Source organism: Patella vulgata, chromosome 1 (assembly GCF_932274485.2).
Source record: "Patella vulgata chromosome 1, xgPatVulg1.2, whole genome shotgun sequence".
Classification (NCBI taxonomy): domain Eukaryota; kingdom Metazoa; phylum Mollusca; class Gastropoda; family Patellidae; genus Patella; species Patella vulgata.
The window spans coordinates 86,066,862-86,087,680 of NC_065879.2; the positions used below are offsets into that span (position 1 = coordinate 86,066,862).

Below are 20,819 nucleotides of genomic sequence, written 5' to 3' on the forward strand. Positions count from 1 at the left end.
CTCTCTCGCTCTTTCACACAATGTTTTCGTGCCCAGAGGGAGAGAGCCTTCCCGAATCCTCCTTTGCCCCATTGCTTCAAATCACTTTTAAAAAGAATATTCTGTGATTTTTATCTATATCGTAGACTCGGCTCTCTTTAATTTATTTCCAAACAATCATTTCACCATAAAATTTCAAATTTGTACCATTTTATTTTTACCGTTTTTCTTAATTGAAATATCTTCATAATCTTCATTTAATTAGATTAACTCTTATTCTGACATGCAAGTCAAGTGTTGTTCATCCAGGTTCTATATGTACAAGACAAAAACTAATTAATTACTCCACGTTATTGTTAATTAATTAATAAATAAAAGGTCGAACGCTAATTAAAAGGACCAGTGTTCGAGGCTGTCGCTGTCGCTTGACAACTGTGACTACTTGGACACCATTCTACTCAAAACCGCCTGTTAATTGCCAGAAGCTATGGAACCTAATTTAACCACCTGTTCCCCCTCTTTTCTATTGCAGGCATGGACTGTTCCATTGATCGTTACACGGGAATAGAGATGGCTTACCGAGTGTTAGGTGCCAATCGTAGCGAATGTAAAGTTACACGCTAGCCTTCTCGTTATAAAACTAGGAATACTGAAGCTAGCTGTACAACAATTAAACACGAAATATTGGATAAAACTACGTTAAAAAACATTCGTTACGCACAAAGGATTTATATTATATCAGCCATTCTAGACCATAGAAATAAGGTAAGTGGCCTTTTTTTTTAGCTTTACTTTATGGAATGGGATTTCTGTATTATTCATTTCGTGTCGATGTTCGCGTACACTTCTGCTGAGGCCGTCTGTTAGTCTATGACAGACGTGAGATCGTTCGAGCTGCCTTCCGCATGAAGAATTGTCATCTTAGAATTCACGTCACAGTTCTTTTATGCACTGGCATGCACGAGATGTCTTTCGGTCGTCAGCCTGCGCCATAATTCTCCAACACTTTATTTAGCCTACTTATTATAATAGCCTACTCCTTAAACCTATTGGCACCGAGAGCGTGCTGTATGGTCGTCCATGTTATAAGCTGGAACAGGCAACATGCTCCACAGAATTCCATACAATAATATAATAATGTAATCGACTGCATTGTGTGTTATGGCTGCGTCACAGAAGAGGTGAATGGCCATTCCAAGAACGGCTAGGGGACATTTTTATTTTTACGCGGGAAAATGCAGTGACGTTTTTGCCTGAAATATTCAGGGATATTATAAGGAGGGAAATGTATGTGACTAAACTGACCAATTTCACGAGAATAAATTATTAACAGTCTATGTTCGTAATTTTTAATTAACTGCGACAGGATCAATTGAAGAGATATTGATGAAATTAGACCGTCTACCGGTACACAGGACGGGATTAACTAGCAAGCAAGATAGGCACGTGCTTAGGGCATCATGGTAATGGGGGCACCATCACAAAATGTCTGCCAAATTTAAAATATTTAATTAAAAAATTAATTAATAACTTTCAATACGTTTTTCATTGTTTTTGTCTGTTCATACTGTTACCTGTTTTGTGGCAATTAATAATGACGTGTATAAAATCACAGAAAAACTCTAATCAGGTGCTTGACGTTTGTTTATGCTTTATTATTGTTTATTTTTTTAATTACATATATATGGGGGCACTAAAATCTTTTAAGTGCTTATAGGGCCCCTGTGGGTTTTAAAGGGCCAATCCCGATAATATGTTGAAGAATAAAACTGCTTAATTTTGTGTTAAAATCCCTTAAAATCCTCTACCAAAGGGCCAAGCAACTAACTCAATATTTGTGATTCGTTTTCAAACAACTTAAAACCTGTCGGTCTTTGTCTGGAAATGGAGACCGGTGTACCAAACTATATTATGTGTTTTATGGATAAACCAGACTTTTACTTTATAAAAATAATGTGTAGGTGAAATTTACCTTTCGTTAGCAAGTACAGCACATGGGTCATTCATTGTATAGACCTCTAAGGGAATAGGAATCAATTATCAGGTCACCCAACGAAAAAATGACCAGAAATCTTAAAAGGGTTACGTGTCCGGATAAGCATTTATGATGTTCTTGTCCAAACGACTAAATATTGTGAGGTGAATTTTTGAGACAAAGTAAACACACCATTCCTCTATATTTTGGGCGCTTAAATTTCAAATGTACTCAGACTTTTATTTTTGAGACTCTGTTCAAATCGAGATAGTCCCTTTAATCCAGCCCTGCGTCTTCACCAACCTGGGTGGATTAAAGCCTCTTCCATTTTTGTTGCTATGGTTTTAGAGGAATAAAAACGTGTGTTATATAAAAGTGAATGTCAGATCAAGATCCTGTGTGCATTGTACAGTATAAAATCAGAATTTTGGATTAACTGCAGATTTCCCGATTGTACGTGACAAGGAGTAGGTTCGCCTGTACAACCTCGTGGGTTTTCTGCGGGTCTCCGGTTCCCTTCCACTGCTAAAGAACCCTACGCGCAAACGAATTATTGAAAAAAAAATTGAACCGTATGTTAGTTCCGAAATAACCTAGTTTGTGTCGAGTGGACGTTGTGTCGTTCAAAATTTCATTAAACTTGTCTCAACTACACTAGGATCTGGAAGAGTTGTTATATAACGCACGTTCTGGATGATGTGAGAGATTAGCCAATGAAACAGACTGCTACGGCAAGTTTTTGGCGTGAGGTGCCTGGAACTGTGGGTAACCCACTAGAAACAACAATGCTGATTGGTTAATCAAATGTCTGACATCATAGGGTCAAAAGCCGCTCGTATGACCTCTGACGCGACCTTCCACTACAACCGATCAGATCTTCATGTAGTGTAGGCCATCGAAAATATAAAAAAAATGAAACGAAATATACATGTAGATCTGTTTTTTGATCAGAGGGGGGGGGGGGGTGAATGGCGGATTGGTTAGCATATATGGTCCGTCATTGAGTCAACTGGCATGGTTTTGATTCTGGGTTGTACGTGACAAGGAGTGGGGGTTTTCTCCAGGTGCCTCGGTTTCCTCTCACTGCTAAAGACCCCTACATGCAAGCGAATTGTTGAAATAAAATTGAACCATACATGTATGTTAAACCCCATTTCTCCTTCTCTTTTTTAATCCGATTGATTTTCAGCAGTATTGATATGGGCCTATAATTGAACATGTTGAGGTAGATGGTAAAATCTTCTGCTTGTGTGGTCATGATCTATCTTTAAGCATCTTAGATGTACATAGTTATTTCCCACGAGTCAAATTTTTGTAATATAGGAGATAGCATGTCTTTTGAGTTACCGAATTAACCCAAGTACTAACAGATTTGGTGTACTGTACAAATACTGCTATCTTTACTTAAACTCAGCATAAATGGGAAGTGATATCAAATGTTTTCAATAAACTCAGCATAAATGAGGAGTTACATCGGGTGTTTTAAATAAACTCTGAATAAATGAAATTGAAAAGTGGTATCATGGGTTACAAATAAACTCTGTATGTATATGAGGAGAGGTATCGAGTCTTCCGAATAAACTCAGCACTAAAGTACTAACAGATTTGGTGTATATACAATCACTGATGTGTTTAATGTTAGTTTTAACATTCTCGGCACAGTACATGATAAATATATGGTAAAGTGCTGTCTGCCCAGCCTTGTGAGTGTTTTCCGGGTCCTCCGGTTTCCTCCCACTATTAAAGACCCCTACCTGCAGGTGAATTATTGAAATAAAATTGAACAAAATATTGTCCTGAAATGACCTGGTTGGTGTTGAGTGGAGGTTAAAAGCCCATCCCTCTTTCTCTCTCTCTCTCTTTCTCTCTTTCTCTCTTGATAGTCTACCTTTTATTCAGTGTACATGTACACAACCAGTACAATTTATGATCAGAATAAATTTTGCCCGAACAGCGGGACTACGACCTACTCTTATATTGAATTCCAACTGTCAAGGGGGGGGGGGGACCTCAGTTTTTCATGCCATCTGAACAACTAGGCACCCTTATTTGAACTTACAACTATCAAGGATTCCGCGCGTACACAGGGCCTAGGTTTTTTGTCCCATCCGAACAGCTAGACATATCGTTGTCAGACCCTCTGTCCTGCACCACATCAGAATTATTTATAACTTGGATAATTTATGATCTGGTTGATTGAGTTGAATCACATTAATTATTTACAGCTAACCAAGCTTCAAGTTTTTTTGTGTTTTTTTGAAAGGCTAAATCTATTTGTTAAGGCCAGCTCAAGGTCGCTGAGATGTAAATAAGGTTAGGGCATGTGATTGTTGGCGGGATTGTAGGTTAGGGTTAGGTTTGGGGTAAGCATTTGGGTTAGGTTCAGGGTTAGGTTTAAGAATTTGGGGGAGAGGTTAAGTCTCCACATAAGCACTGACCTAGGATGATGAAAATTTGGTTCGTGATATTTCCTAGTTTTATTAAAAATACATGCAATACATAGATTAATATACCTGGTTGGTTTCGCTTTTCTTTGGTGTTGGTGGCGCTGATGGTCTTCCTTCGGTGTCGATTGTGGTAAAGAAAAAAGAATAAATTTAAGGCTCGCGGGTTGTGATTAGCGCTAGCCCTGTTTACAGCTCGTGACCTATGACGAAAAATTGAGTTGGCCTTATCATTTAGCACTAACCATTTTTAAGCCCATCATTTTCAATACATTGTTGTTTCATATAATACAGTGATTCTCAACCAGTGTCCCACAAGGTCTTCCTAGGTGTTCCATGAAATTGTGAAAAAAACATGTGATCCCAATTGAGTATTTACTGGTGTCTACTGATAGTTCATATTTGTGTTTTTCTTTATTTAGTTTGAGTCATTCTATGTGTCTATGACTAGTCTCTGTCTACGGTTGTATTCCGTCTGATTTACCATGTTTTTATTGCAAAATTCAAATATTTTTCATATATGTATGTACATGTAGCCAGGTGTGCCGTTATTTTTTCATGTGTTCCAAAGTGTGCCGTTGGCATAAAAAGGTTGAGAACCACTGATATAATGTATATATTGGACTTGGACTCCTGTTTTACTGAATGTGTGATAACTACTATATTGATTATTGTTTATTATTTATGTCAGGTAATATTAAATAGGTTTATCTCTAGTCTATATCATTAGCTGCAAGCTGAATTATTAACTAGTGTATATACATCAACCTGTCGCAAGTGTTTTTAACACTATTGTTCTTCACATGTCACAGCACACCTGCCGCAAGTGTTATAAAAAAAACTATTGTTCATTACATATTACAGCGCACCTGACGCAAGAGAGAGAAATGGCGTCTTAAGTTCACACAAACTAGGTGATCATTTACTTAGACTCCAATGTGTACACAGGACCTCAGTTTTTCGTACCATCCGAACAACTAGACAACTGTCCCTATCAGACCCTCCGTCCTGCATCACTGACAAGGGGAAACCACATCGGAAACAAGGAGTGGTATCATCAGGTATTAGGAATAAACTCAAGAATGCACCTAAAATCTGATTAACAATAGTACCAGTAACTGTGTCAGACATTAAGACAGACCATTTGCTACCAATGGAGATTATAAAGATGATAATGACTGTACCGAGCTATCAGCTTTCCTTCAGGCACTTTCATCCTAATGTTTAGAGAAAGCAATACAAGCTTTATCTTTAGATCCAAATATACATACATACTGAACTTAGGCTGTCTGTCTACAATTAGCTCCGCTTGAGAAAAGACACTAAGCTGGTTGGCCGACATTTTAAGTCCTAGTGTACATGTACATTAAAAGTAGCACGCAGAATACAATCAATTATAATTTAATTTTCACTTTAAAAATTTATGCATCAAGGAATTTGACATACCATACTAAACTTAAGCTGTCTATCTACAGTTAGCTCCGCTTGAGAAAAGACACTAAGCTAGTTGACCAATATTTTAAGTCCTACGTCGACAATTTTAGTCAAAAACACAAAGTAAATTTCGAGAAATTTCAGAGGTATATATTCTGCTTACATTTAATAAAATTGAAAATTTATGCATCAAGGAATTTGACATACTAAACTTACGCTGTCTACAGTTAGCTCCACTTGAGAACAGACTCTAAGTTAGTTGACTGACACATCAACAATTTTACGAAAACACTAAGTATAGACTTTGAGAATTTTGAGAAGTACATGTATTTATTCTGCTTCCATTTAATAAAATAGAAAATGTTTATTTAGTCCCTGTGTGTATGACAGATGTGAAATGGAGTGGAACTGAACCGAGTCACAAAATGCTATTCTAATATTTAGATATGATGGCCATTCAAGACAGAAATGAAATGAAATGAAATGTTGTTTAATGGCACGTCAGCTCCAACCGGGCTATATTGCGCCAAACATATGGTGAATTTAACGAGACAAATTAAAACAATATCACAGGAATGTATTCATATATGTAAATAAAAACAAATATCACAGAAAATATACTTAAAAATAAATATATCAATTCCTTTACATATATAAATATTTAAAAACAATATATGATAAATATATACAATTAAAATTTTGAATAAAAGTTTGTCTCTTTTAAAAATGCTAGCAATTCATCATAAAGCTCCGGTTGAGCAAATAGCTGACGTACTGACTGGCAACGGTAATATTTAGATCTAATATGTTTGAGATGATTGCACTCAATCAAGATGTGTTTCACTGTCAAAGGAACATGACAGTGAACACATTGTGGTTGAGGCTCTCGCTTTAAGATGAAAATGTGTGTTAAAAAAGTATGACCAATGCGAGAGCGACACAAAACCACTTCATCTCTCCTGCTGGTTCTATAGGAGCTTGGCCAGTCTCCTAAGAGAGGCTTAATGTGATGAAGTTTGTTTGTGTCTGCAAGATCCCAAGACCGTTGCCAGCGGTCATATACAAATAATTTAATGGACGATTTAAAATCGGTGAAAGGTAAAAGAAATTGTGATATGGGAAGATCTAAAGCAGACTTGGCAGCTAAGTCTGCTTGATCATTCCCTTTAATATCAACATGACTGGGGAGCCAGCAAAGGACAGTGTCCTTGCCGTTAAACTCGTGTGATAGTAGCAGACGATAAATGTCTGCTACTAAAGGGTGTACAAGCTGCTTATTGTTTATTGCCTGTAAAGAGGACAAAGAATCAGTAAATATAATGTGTTTTAAGGATGAAGAGAATTTGATATACTCCAAAGCCTGAAAGATGGCCTGGAGTTCAGCAGTAAATATGGAAGCAGCAGGAGGAAGACGAACAGAAATGGTCTCAGATGGCGTGACAGTAGCCGATGCTACCCGATCGCCATCTTTGGAACCATCTGTATAAATTGGAGCATAATCACCATATTTAGACCTTTTCTCTCTGAAGAGAGATTGAAACACTGTGGAACTAGTATCTTTCTTTTTGTTTTTTGTAAGATCGAGATCGATCTTGGGGGGAGATATAGACCATGGTGGTGTCTCGAAGAAAGGGGTATTCGCAATACTGTCTTGACTGATACCAGCCTGAGACAAAAGGGGTTGAATGCGAATACCGAAGGATGGAATAACATTGGTTTTCAGTAAATATAGATGTTCATAATAGGGTCTAAATATGGTGTTAAATGAAATATGATGAGGCAGAGATGCAATTTTTGTAGCATACTGCAGTGCAAGTTTATCACGTCTGTCGTGCAATGAGGGCTCGTGCGCCTCGACGTATAAACTCTGCACTGGAGATGTTCGGAATGCTCCTAGACTGATTCTAAGTCCTTGGTTGTGAATGGTGTCAAGCTCTTTGAGATAAGACTCGCGGGCTGACCCATACACAATACACCCATAATCGAGTTTAGATCTTATTAATGCTCGATATAATCTGAGCAGGACCTTACGGTCTGCTCCCCAGTCAGTGTTTGATAAGACTCTCAATATGTTGAGGGCTTTCAGACATTTCTTTTTGAGGGTTTTGATGTGGGGGATAAATGATAATTTCTTATCAAATATCAAACCCAAGAATTTTGTTTCATCTACAACTGGAATGGGGCTTCCATCCAGTGTAAGTTCCGGATCAGGATGTAAACCTCTTCGCTGACAAAAGTGCATACAAACAGTCTTGGATTTCGAAAATCGAAATCCATTGTCAGTTGCCCATCGTTGAATAGAATTCAAACAAAGCTGCAACTGACGTTCGATTGTCTGCATACTTGTCGATCCGTAACACATCTGAAAGTCGTCAACATAAAGAGAGCCGTCGACCCCGCGTTTAAGGCACGATGGTATGGTATTTATCTTAATGGAAAAAAGAGTGGGAGATAATATACTTCCCTGAGGGACTCCCATTTCCCCAGGAAATGGGTCAGAGAATATTGATCCCAAGCGTACCTTAAACGACCTATCTTCTAAGAAATTTTTAATGAAGATAGGTAAGCGACCCCGCAGACCGAGGTTATGCAGGTCGCGCATGATACCATATTTCCATGTGGTATCATAAGCTTTCTCCAGATCAAAAAATATAGCAACTAAATGTTGTTTCTGGATGAAAGCATCCCTGACAAACGTTTCAAATCGAACGAGATGATCAAGAGTGCTCCTTTGGGACCGAAATCCACATTGGAGGTCTGTAATGAGGTTGTTGGACTCAAGGTACCAAACAAGCCTTCGATTGATCAATCTCTCCATGGTTTTGCAAATGCAGCTAGTCAAAGCGATCGGACGATAATTGGTAGGATTCGTAGGATCTTTCCCCGGTTTAGGGATGGGAATTATTATGGCTTCACGCCATGAAGGGGGAAAATTCCCATCAACCCAAATCCGGTTATAAAGATCTAATAATATTAAAAGTGTAGAAAAAGGTAAATGTTTTAATATCTGGTAATGAATTTCATCTGGACCAGTTGCAGTATCCTTAGCCCTTTTAAGAGAATCACGGAGTTCAGCAATAGAAAACTTTTCATTATAACATTCATCATTACGGGACTTGAAATTAAGTCGCCTTTTCTCCTGTTGATGTTTAATGCCCCGAAAGGCATCCGAGGAGAAATTGGATGATGAATTGAATGAAATTGTACAGGCCAGAGAATTAGCAATATCAGGAAATGTTGTTAAGGTGGTATTGTCAACATTTAGATGGTTAACTGATAATGCACTACTTTTACCTTTAATTCTACGAATCCTATCCCATACCGATTTAGAAGTGGTGCGGGAATTGATCCTTGAGACATATCCTTGCCATGAAGATTTCTTTGCTTGGCGTATGGTTCTACGAGCCTTCGCCCGGACCATTTGGTATGCTGCAATATTCTCCATGGAAGGGTGATTCTCAAGGCGTCTTAAGATGCGATCACGCTCTCTAAGAGCGGATTTGCAATCGTTATTATACCATGGTTTATTGAAACGTTTGGGCTCAGTCGTGGTCTTCGGAATCGCCTGCTCAGCTACATCCTGAAGAATTGAAGTGAATAAGGCCATGGGCTCATCTGCATCTTCTAACTCTTTTGCATCAAAAGAGAAGAGACACAAAGATTCAAAAAGAGCCCAATCAGCCTTATGTAACTTCCACCTCTGCGGTCTTTCAACCGGAGAGGGACCATTATTATCTATCAAGATGGGAAAATGGTCACTACCACACAGATCTTCATTCACTCTCCATGTAAAATCCTGAAACAGGACCGGAGAGCAAATGGTTAGATCAAGAGAAGAAAAAGAAGCTGTGGCAGGATGTAGATAAGTAGGCGAGTCATCATTTAATAAACACAAATTATTAATGTTAATGAAGTCCGCTATTTGTTTACCTCTGTTATTGTCATCTGGACTGCCCCAGAGTGAATGATGACCATTGAAATCTCCCGTAATTATAAACGGGAGAGGAAGTTGTGCAACAAGGTCATCAAGATCTCTGGGGTTCAGATGTAAACTAGGTGGTAAATATACAGAGCAGAGTGTGATAGGAATATGTAAAGTCACCCTCACTGCAACTGCCTGTAAAGGCGAATTGAGGGTGACTTTGCTCTGCGGAATATTTCCATTAAGGAAAATGGAAACACCACCGTGTGCTCTACCATCATTATTAGCAAAATAATGATAGGCAACAAAATGTCTGAGTGTTACGACATCTGAATTCTTTAAAAAAGTTTCTTGTAAACAAATAGCTAAGGGATTAAATTTTTGAATTAAGATTTGAACTTCATTAAAATTTGGTTTCAGACCACGACAATTCCATTGAATAATGGAATTAGCCATTTTCAGGGAGGTTTAACAGGACTTCTGTGATGTTGTTTGGGGTCATGTATTTCTACAACAACATCCATTAGATTGTCCTGTATCCCGAACCTGTTATAGGTTCCGACAGGATCTTCGTCACCCTTCCTACTACGGAAGGTAGCCAATTTAGAATTTTTAGGAACGCCTTTACCAGAACGTTCCTTGGTAATATCTATTTTGGGTGGATTTCCACCAATTGGTTGAGGAGTGGGAGGCACAATCTCCTCAATCTCAGACTCCCCAGACTTATTAGCAGTCTGGGTGTTGAGAGAAATATTTACGGGCTTTGGAGGAATGGTAGGTTTCGGTGGTGACGAGGATTCCGTCGCAGCTGGAAATACAGCAGGTGTTTGACAAGCAATGGAAGTGGTCTTGGGCTTGACTGCATTTGCAAAAGACATTGCAAATGTTGGGGTTGCAGCCTCTACCAGCTTCCTTGCTTCAGGATATGGTATGTTTTTTTCTGTTTTCACCTGCTGCACTTGTTTTTCTTTCTTCCATATTGGGCACTCTCTAGAATAAGCAAAATGAGGCCCTTTGCAGTTAATGCAATGGTGGTCGAGTTGACAAGATGTACTTTCGTGACCATCTTGTCCACATCTAGCACACATCGCTTTCCCCTTACATACGTTTTTACTGTGTCCAAAGCGTTGACAATGAAAACAACGCAATGGATTGGGAATGTACGGGGTAACTGGTATGGCAAGAAAACCAGCTTTGATCATCCTAGGAAGATCTGGTTTATCAAAGGTCAGGATATAGGTGTTGGTTTGGATAATATTACCATTACGTCTGATGGAAATACGTTTGACGTATGTAACACCTTGTGAGGCGAGATTTTCAAGCATCTCTTCCTCACAGCTGCCTTCTAAATCCTGAGACCGAATAACACCTCTTGATGAATTTAGAGAGTTATGCGGTGCAACTTTGATAGGAATGTTGGCTAAAGTCTTTGATTTTAATAATGAAGTAGCATGTGATTCTTTAGCACATTCCACTAACAAAGTACCATTTCTCATTTTCTTGACGCTTTTGGGCTCACCAGCCAAGCCAGCAAGACCTTTAGCAATCAAAAAAGGAGATGTTTTACTAAGATTGATATCGTTAGTACTTTGTATGACCAGAAATCTAGGCCAGGTTCGGGAAGTTTTTATTGGTAATGGTTCTAAATCCTCGGTCGACATACGTTTGGTAGTACGAGTCTTCTTGGTTTGAGAAGCCATTTGAGTAATTTAAAAGATTCATCCCTGCCTGCTCTCCAACCACCAAAGGGTTACAATATCAATGCAGGCTACTGCGCGGATATCCAGCGCATGCGCCCTACGAGGACAGACAGGGATATACCTAGACAAAGTAAAGATTAAATATTTTTACTCTACCTAGTTGACCCAAGCCGCTGCTTTAGAGTAGGCACGTAGGACACAAAGGTAGATCTGCAACAAATACATTACAGAATAGTGGAAAAGATGCGCCTACTCGTCAGCTAAACACGACCAAAGCCGATTGATCAGAGCGGGCCACCATTCAAGACAGAGATCTTTTCTCGAAGTAGTTAGTCCTCTGTGTGCAGAATAGAAAATATGCAGACACACAAGCTTAATAAAGAGTAAAACCCATTTTGTTTTTAACATGATATAAAACAAGATTACATGTAGATGAAAAGAAATAGCGTAATGTGCTTATTAGCTCAGTCTATTAATTATGATGCCATAATTGTGGCTGTCTAGTTAAATGAAATGAAATGGGGTTTAACATCCTACTGTTCTGCTCCAACTGGGCTAATGAAGACAGACTCACGCCATACATTGTTCTAAAGTATAGTATGTCGAATAACTTTTTAAAGTGAAAATTAAATTATTATTGGTTATATCTTGCCTGCTATTTCTAATGTACATTGTTTATTTTAGTACTCATCAGGGTTTTCATCTATTTTTCTGTTTATACTGGTTAATCAAAGAAACACAAAAATTAGCATTGAGCAGACCAATCAATTAGAGATTGACCTTTGCAAACTGGATAACCAAGATTGCTATCTTCAAATCAATTTGAGAGTAATGAATTATTCATGTGCAATATGGCCACTTTCTGTAATTATTAAACAAATGTACTTTCTGCTAAAACATACATGGAGCGTCACAAAGTCCCAATGGCGCCAAAATGATTAAGAGTATTTAATTAGCAGAGTAGTTTAGTTTGTTTATGGGACCTTTATACATGAATAACAAGCTACTCTGAAGTAATATACAGATAGGAACATAGTATACTTTGTACTTAACAAACATGCCTTTGATACTCTTTCAAGAACCGGCAATTTTGAGATTTTTGTGGGGGGTATTTTGGTGCAATATGTATGCCAATGTGCCTGTACAGTTCATCCTGTAATATGCATTAATTCTTGATGTATGGCATGCCTATGAATGGTTATGGATTAAATTTAATATTAATTTTTTTTATGGTATAGTTGCAGATCTTCACATTCAGCATATTTATTTCTTACACGATTTACATGTAAATGTAAAAGTATGACATTCAGAGTTGGGGATGACTCTGCAAACCAGGTAAACTCATTAAAACAACTCAGTGAACACAATTACAACACAACACACTGGACACCACATCTTGGCTAGACTCCAAGACACCATGCAGATATAACAACATACACCATATATTACATAAACTTTATTTACATACATACAATTACACCCTACTACATGTTGAAATTATCTACGAAGAAAACTGCCAATTTATGTTGTTCTTCTCAGATTTGAAACAGGTGCTAAGTGAGAGGGACGCAATGACAAACTTTGCGTCACGATTTTGAGTTTTTGTGCCCTGGCAAATGGCAAAAAATCATGCTGTTTCAATGCGGTTTTCAATATCATAATCATAATCATAATGCTGAACCAGTGTCAAACATACTCCGTGGGTCAGATATGCTACAAATCGACTCTAGCATGTTCTACATAGTCCAGTATTACCCTGTGGCACATGGAGGGACTGCCACCCAACCCCTCCCCCGCACACTCATATAAATATTTTGCATGCCAAACTGTGGGTCACCATACCTCTTTTTTGAAACAGGGCTGCATTGAGCATAGAGCAATTGAATCCCATTTGGCAAGGGATCTACCAATTTGTACCCTTGTCAATCCTGTAGATATTACCTGTACCCTTATACATGTAGTAGAGAGCATGCTGGAAAACCCATAGACATAATCTTTGCCCATGTAGGAATGAGAACCAGAGTAAGCAAGTGGGAAGACTCAACAAAGAGACCCTCTCTGTCCTGGTCGGATGTGAACCCTAGCATTCTGGTTAAGAAATCAATGTTGCCAAATTTTAGCAAGAAATAGTACTCAACAAGAGATTTCTCTGCCCTTGTGGAATGCAAACCAATATCCTGTTCACACAGCTAATGCTGGCAAAAGTTGACAATTGGGTGGAACCCATGGCATTCTGGTTAAGAAACCAATGTCATACTCACTAATGCTGCTCAATTATAGCAAGAGATTTCTCTGCCCTTGTGGGACGTGAACCAATGTCCTCCATACACTTCAGGTAATGCTGGCAAAAGTTAACAATGGGGTGGAACCCATGGCATTCTGGTTGAGAAACCAATGTCATACCCACTAATGCTGCCCAATAGATCAGACTGGAGAGATAGGACGTGTTTCTACGAGTGCTATGTATTGATTTATCATCGTATAGTTTTATTGTGGGTAGACTTGAGATTAGGGTTGTGATGAGAAGATAATAATTGATTCTGTAGTTGTTGTACATCACTCACAGCCAGATTTACCTTTAGAGTTGACAGGCTGAAGTCTGAGACCTCAAGATCTAGTCACAGCCTTATTTATCTATATAGACTGTCTTCATTAGCCCAGCCAGAGCAAAAGCGGTGGCCCAATTCACCAGTCGATTGAATCACCTTTCACGTCACATGGTGGCGTCTATGTCTTCAAACAATCCTGTGACTTCTCGATATGAGTGGTAATTGGCTAATGAATTCTACACTCGGGCAAATGCTTCGGCGAAGTGGACACACTAGGTGAATATATCAAACATGTTTGATTCGGGCGAATCATTCGGCAGAATGACAGTGGACACAATAGGTAAATTTCGACGCTGATTGATTCAGCCGAATCATTTGGCTAGTGTGTCCACCGCATAAACAGTAGGACGTTAAACCCTATTTCATTTCATGTACATGTATCTAGCAGGCTGAAATCAGTGCCTTATTTATCTACATGTATATACACTTGAAAGGCTGAAGTCTGGGGTCTCAAGATCTAGTCACAGCGTTATTTTATCTGTAGGCTTGGCAAGCTGAGATCAGTGTTTTGTTGCAAATTTTTCCTTCATGGTCCCTTGCATACTAAACTTAAACTGTCTGTCTACAATTACATGTAGCTCTGCTTGAGAACAGACACTAAGCTAGTTGACCGACATTTTAAGTCCTAAATCAACGATTTTAGTCAAAAACACTAAGTACAATACTTGAGAATTTTGTTGAGTATTGATTACACTTCCATTTAATACAATTGAAAGAAGTTTATTTAGTTTTTGTGGGATCACGTGGCTAAGTGGGTAGGACGCTGGCTCGCTAGCCTGGAGGTCGGGTGTTCGATCCCTGCATTGGCCGAGAAATTTCATCCAGATTTTACGGCATGGTTTCCCCTTGTCAGTGATGCAGGACGGAGGGCCTGACAAGGACAGCTGTCTAGTCGTTCGGATGGGACGAAAAACCGAGGTCCCGCGTACACATTGGCGTGCATGTAAAAGATCCCCTGGCAGTTGGAATTCGATATAAGAGTAGGCCGTAGTGCCGCTGCCCGGGCAAAATTTCACAGATGTGAAACATAGTAGAACCACATTACCAAACAGTATACTAATTGTTGGATATGGCAGCCATTCCGGGCATAGATCTCTTCTCGAAGTATGGAGTAGATGGATCTCTGTATGTCGAATGGGTTTCTTGCATTACACAATGGTTTCTCAGGGTTTTATTTCTGATTGTTTTCAAATTTGAGTGAAATCTGTGTCACTACAGGCCCTGGGACTGAACAGTGCAGTGGATGCTTACGGCTAGCCCCCGGATCCATTCACTTTATTTAAATTGTACGTTTGTTTGTGATTTCTGCGTATTGTGGTTTGTCCATATACATGTATTTGTTTTTGTGTAAATTATGTGTGGTGCAGTGTGGTTACTATTGAAGTGCAGTTTTCCTGTAAGATCTGTTGGATTACTGTACGTAACACACGTTTATTGTCATTAATGTTACAGTAACATTACACAGGAGTTGTATAAGATGTTCAAGAGAGAGAAATGGGGTTTAATGTCCACTTGACACAAACTCAATCATTTTGGGACTAACATGTGGTTCAATTTTATTTCAATAATTCGCTTGCGCATAGGGGAAACCAGAGGACTTGGAGAAAACCCACAAGGTTGGACAGGCGACCCTACTCCTTGTCACTGGACTCAATGACAGACCATTCGTCCACCCAACCCTCCAGAAAGATCAATTCCCAAACCACAATTCCTGTGACTGACTTTAGCTAAAGAACCAGTCATTTTTATTTATGGAGTGGGTTTAATGTCCTACTGTTCTGCTCCGACTTTGCTAATGAAGACGGGCATACTCCATACAGTGTACTATGGGGGAAATTTTTTAATCCCATCCGAAAGATTATACATTGTCCCTTACCAGGCCTTCTGTCCTGCACCATGCCGGAAAATCCTGATGAACTTTCTTGGCCAATACAGAGATTGACATAGGCATACAGGGTCGATGACAGTTAGGGGGCAGAACCCTAAATGCCCGAAATAATTTCGGGTTAACAGACAGCGGCGCCGGTATTCCTCAAGAGGCGAAGAACCAGAGCTTACCTTGTATGGACACCCCCCCCCCCCCCCCCCGGCAAGAAAATTTTGGAATATTTGACAGCTGCAAAGACGTTTTCCTGCTATTTCAGCCTGTGAACAAAGCAACTTTCAAAGTGGTCTATTATAGCCTAATTAAGATGGCTGACTCGAATTCCAATCAAAAGATCAATCGTTTACTGTCCACGAATACGGAACTTCTATTTGGTCCAATATTGCCGACCTGGCTGATCCGAATTCCAAACAACCAATCAATCGTCGCGGGGTATGGGGGTCTCACCCTCACTGAGAAAATTTTGAAAATTTAACCACCGCTTATGCTTTTTCTGCTATTCTAGCCCATGTAAGCAACTCCAAAAGTATCCAATGGTTTTGTAACCGAAATCCCATTCTGAATTCCAACCATCCAATCAGACTGTTGCAGCTGCATTCACAAATAATAATCGATGCCCGAAATATGTCGCACAAAGTAGAGTGGCTCCAGACAAAATGTTTTAATCCATAGTCAACTCAGTACAAATTTGTGGTATTCAATTAAAATCTAAGTAAAATTAGTGTTTTATTAAGGCTCGATGACAGTTAGGGAAGCAAAACTAGAAATGCCCTAAAACATTTCAGGTTTTCTTCGAGAGGCGAAGAAGCGGAGCTGACCTTGTAAGGACCCCAAGAAAAATTTGGGAATATTTGACGGCCGCAAACGCTTTTTACTGCTATTCCAGCCTGTAAAATTAGTGTTTTATTAGATTTCGGGCACTTTATTTTGCCAAGTAGATGAAATAAAAAATTTTTTTTCACTTATACTCATCTGCATGAAAAGTCAGCTTGCCCGAAAATTAGGGGGGCAGCTGCCCCCCCTTCCCCCTTGGCTCGTACGCCTATGGAGATCGAACACGGGACCCAGGTTAGCGAGTCAACGTCCTACTCACTAAGCCACATCCTTTTTTTCAAATGAAGCGTTAAAACTTGTATGAATAGCTTTCTTGTTGCACTAATGAACTAGTAATGTTGGTGAAAAAAACTTCAATGGAACAAACTATTTCTGCTCTGAACCAAAGATAGATTTTTGTTGATGAAGACTATAAAACTTATATCATCCTTTTTGCTGAGTTGAAATTGGTTGCTAAGTACTCTGCCAGAACCACTCCTCCATGGTAAAAATCCAATGAAAGATGTTAAAATGATTCACTGCTGAACTGTTATAAAGTACAACTGTGTCTGCTTGAACCATAAAATGCTGTTAGTACACCTTGATTTTGTAAACGACATGGGGTATATTTAAATGGTGTGTAGCCCATGATTAGCTTCAGAAACAACAAAAACAAAATGTAGAAGGGAGAGAGAGAGAGAGAGAGAGAGAGAGAGAGACTAGAGAGAGAGAAAGAGAGAGAGAGAGAGTTTAATGTCCACTCTACACAAACTAGGTCATTTCAGGACTAACATGGTTCAATTTTTTTTCAATAATTCGCTTGCAAATAGGGGTCTTTAGCTAAAGACCCCTACGTGCATGCAAATTGTTGAATTAAAATTGAAACCATATGTTAGTCCCAAAATGACCTAGTTTGAGTCGAGTGGAAGTTAAACCCCATTCCTCTCTATCTCTTTCACAACAATACATTAAATACAATCACAAATGGCAATCAGCAGCTTTCAATATGTCCGATCCCTGCCATTTTGTTTTCATTTGATTTTTTTCACGACAATGTTGCGATTGCTGATAACAGCACTTGATATATAATCGTGCACCTGATTTTAATAGCGCTGTTGAGAACGGAGTACTTGACTATCATTAAACAACAACACAGGTCACAATAACATAAACCAATAAATCATCGTTGTTCAAATACCTAAGGTAATCTGATAGCCTGTCTGTCGAGATCTTCGACAACAGAAACAACTAGCGCCGCGGCGCTGTGTAGCCAACCAGTTGTCAGCGTAGTAATATGAGCAGACGACAGTTAGGATAATCCCGCGACCATAAATCCAACGGCAGGATTAAATCAATAGATTTACCACCGTTCTTATTCTCTTATTTACTGAGTAACATGACACTTTGTTCATCCAGTCTTTTAATTATGCTATTGTTGATCAATAGTCTAGCACAGATGTGGTAGACTTGATTGATCAGTACATGGTGTATTGTTTCAATAATTTAACTGCTGTACTTCAGTCAGTTCTTTGTGATAAGAAAAAATAAATTAACGATGCTCTGTGATACTCAGTGCGCAGGATTTGAAAATGGAAAGTCTCAGCTTAAGGTGTCATAGAAAATTTGGAGAGAGGGAGGGGGGAGGGAGAGAGGAGGCGGGCGGGCGAGAGGGTTTAACATCCACTCGACACAAACTAGTAAGTGTAAGGTATCTTAGAAAATTTGGAGAGAGAAAGAGAAGGTCTTTAACATCCACTTGACACAAACTTAGTAATTTTAGTTCAAGGTCCTACGGTTTCCTCCCACTGCTAAAGACCCCTACGCGCAAGCGAATTATTGAAATAAATTTGAACAACATGTTAGTCCCGAAATGACCTAGTTTGTGTCGAGTGGACGTTAAACCCCACTTCTCTTTCTATTACATTTGTTCTAATCTCAAGTTAATATGACCAGGTAGAATTAGAGCATAGTTAATTTGAGGCCCCAGCCATTATAGATTAGCCTGAAGCCTAATCAAAGTCAACTCTGTAATTATGTTAGAGAGACATTGTTTCATAAATTATTATCTATTGTCCAGTTAATCCAGTAGAAATTAAGGTATTAAGGATTATAAAGTTAGGGTTACTAAGAAACAATGCTAAGGTATAAAAGTCCTGAAAATTGTATATTAGAGGATAGATAGGGTGAACCACAGGCAGGCAATAGGACATACATGTACTGAGGGTCAGGTCTCTGATAAGTTATTTCTTAGATGCTGTTCCTTATTAAGTTACCTAGCCTGTGGGTCAGTATTATGTATATATATTATCACTGTAAATATCGTTACAGAATATAAGATTATACTAAGAGAAGTGAGTTATTGAATTATTGTATGTTCAATAGTACACCCCCAACTAGATTGAACATACAACCCCATCGTCGAAGGTTGGACCATAAGCAAGCAGGTCCCCCCTAAACCCCGGATGATATTAATCAAATGGGTATTTGTTCACAATTATTTAGAGTTGTTTTAATGTTAAGTTGGTGCAGAAAAGTAGGAGGTTAAACTCATTTTTTTACGTCAAAACTGGAGGTTATAAAAATATATAGCTTCCCAACCGAACTGACCTAAATTTTACCAGTTAAAGAGATGAGTAGGAGTTGTCGAAGCGATAAGAAACGTCATTAATTTGTTTCATTTTCCAGGTTATTGTGAGTGGAGAACACAAACTAGTGGATAAATTATTGATGATTGTAGCGAGGTTTATTGTATTATAGGCTTTTTTTCTAACGGTTTTGTAATGGTAGCAATCAGTGAGATATGGCTGGTTGTAAGTGATGAAAGGACACCCTATAATCAATGCAAAGATGAATTAAAGTAGCTACATTTGTAAGTCTCTAACTCACAGCTGTTTAAAGTAGCTAAGTCTCTGACACACAGCTGTTTTAAGTAGCTACATGTAAGTCTCTAACTCACAGCTATTTAAATTAGCTAAGTCTGTAACTCACAGCTGTTTAAAGTAGCTAAGTCTCTAACTCACAGCTGATTAAAGTACATGTAGCAAATTCTCTAACTCAGTATCATCTAAAGTCTTCGACATTGAAAACACAAATTATTTGTCAATTTAAATCAACATTTATGTTCTGATCTTATGGGTCAAAGATGGGCTTCTGATATCCAATATTTAAGAAAAAATAAACAGTTTACCATTGGTACATCAAATCGTGTACCATAATGCATTTAGTCATGTCAAATGGTGATGCCATATTCTTATCTAAAGAGCATGCGCAATACTACATGTATCAGTATTTTTTAACACTGATCAAGAAATTAAACGCTTTTAAATTGGACACTCATTATCAAAATTGAATGATTTTTAAAACAAAGATTTGATATTGAATGAATGTGAAAGGAATTAGTGCTAGATACACAAGATTAAATGATACCTGAGTTACAGTGTAAGTAAAGTACTTGTTGTATATAAGCATATACTGCACTGTGCATGATCTTCAGTACAATATATTTATTTTCTTATATATTGATGTATACATTACATACAACAACTAAATGAATTGGTAATTTCAAAATAAATGAAAATGTATTTAGTTGAACCAGTCACAGCTGGGGGAAAACTAATAATTTATTCATTGAAGTGGTTTGAACATATTTTGAATTGGGTGCCATTATGTATTATTGTATTTTCAAATGGTAATATTATGTACAACACTGGGAGCCACGGTGGCTCAGTGAGTAAGATGTTGCCTCGCTAACCTGGAGGTCCCCGTGTTCGATCCCTATGTTGGCCGCGAAAATTCATGAGGATTTTCTGGCATGGTTGCCTCTTGTTAGTGGTGCAGGACGAAGGGCTGGCAAGGGACAAGGGACAACATGTGAGTAAGATGTTGGCTCACTAACCCGGAGGTCCCCGTGTTCGATCCCTATGCTGGCCGCGAAAATTCATGAGGATTTTCTGGCATGGTTGCCTCTTGTTAGTGGTGCAGGACGAAGGGCTGGCAAGGGACAAGGGACAACATGTGAGTAAGATGTTGGCTCACTAACCCGGAGGTCCCCGTGTTCG

At 38.7% G+C, this 20,819-nt stretch overlaps 1 protein-coding gene across 1 annotated transcript in view; it reads left to right on the top strand.

Annotated features, from left to right (window-relative positions):
• The first annotated feature begins 520 nt into the window (after positions 1–520).
• LOC126808382 (potassium voltage-gated channel protein Shaw) overlaps positions 521–20,819 on the top strand; it is an 81,392-nt gene continuing 61,093 nt past the window's right edge. Inside the window, exon 1 of the mRNA XM_050533059.1 lies at positions 521–744. The gene's annotated coding sequence lies outside the window, so the exon portion shown is untranslated. The remainder of the gene's footprint in view (positions 745–20,819) is intronic.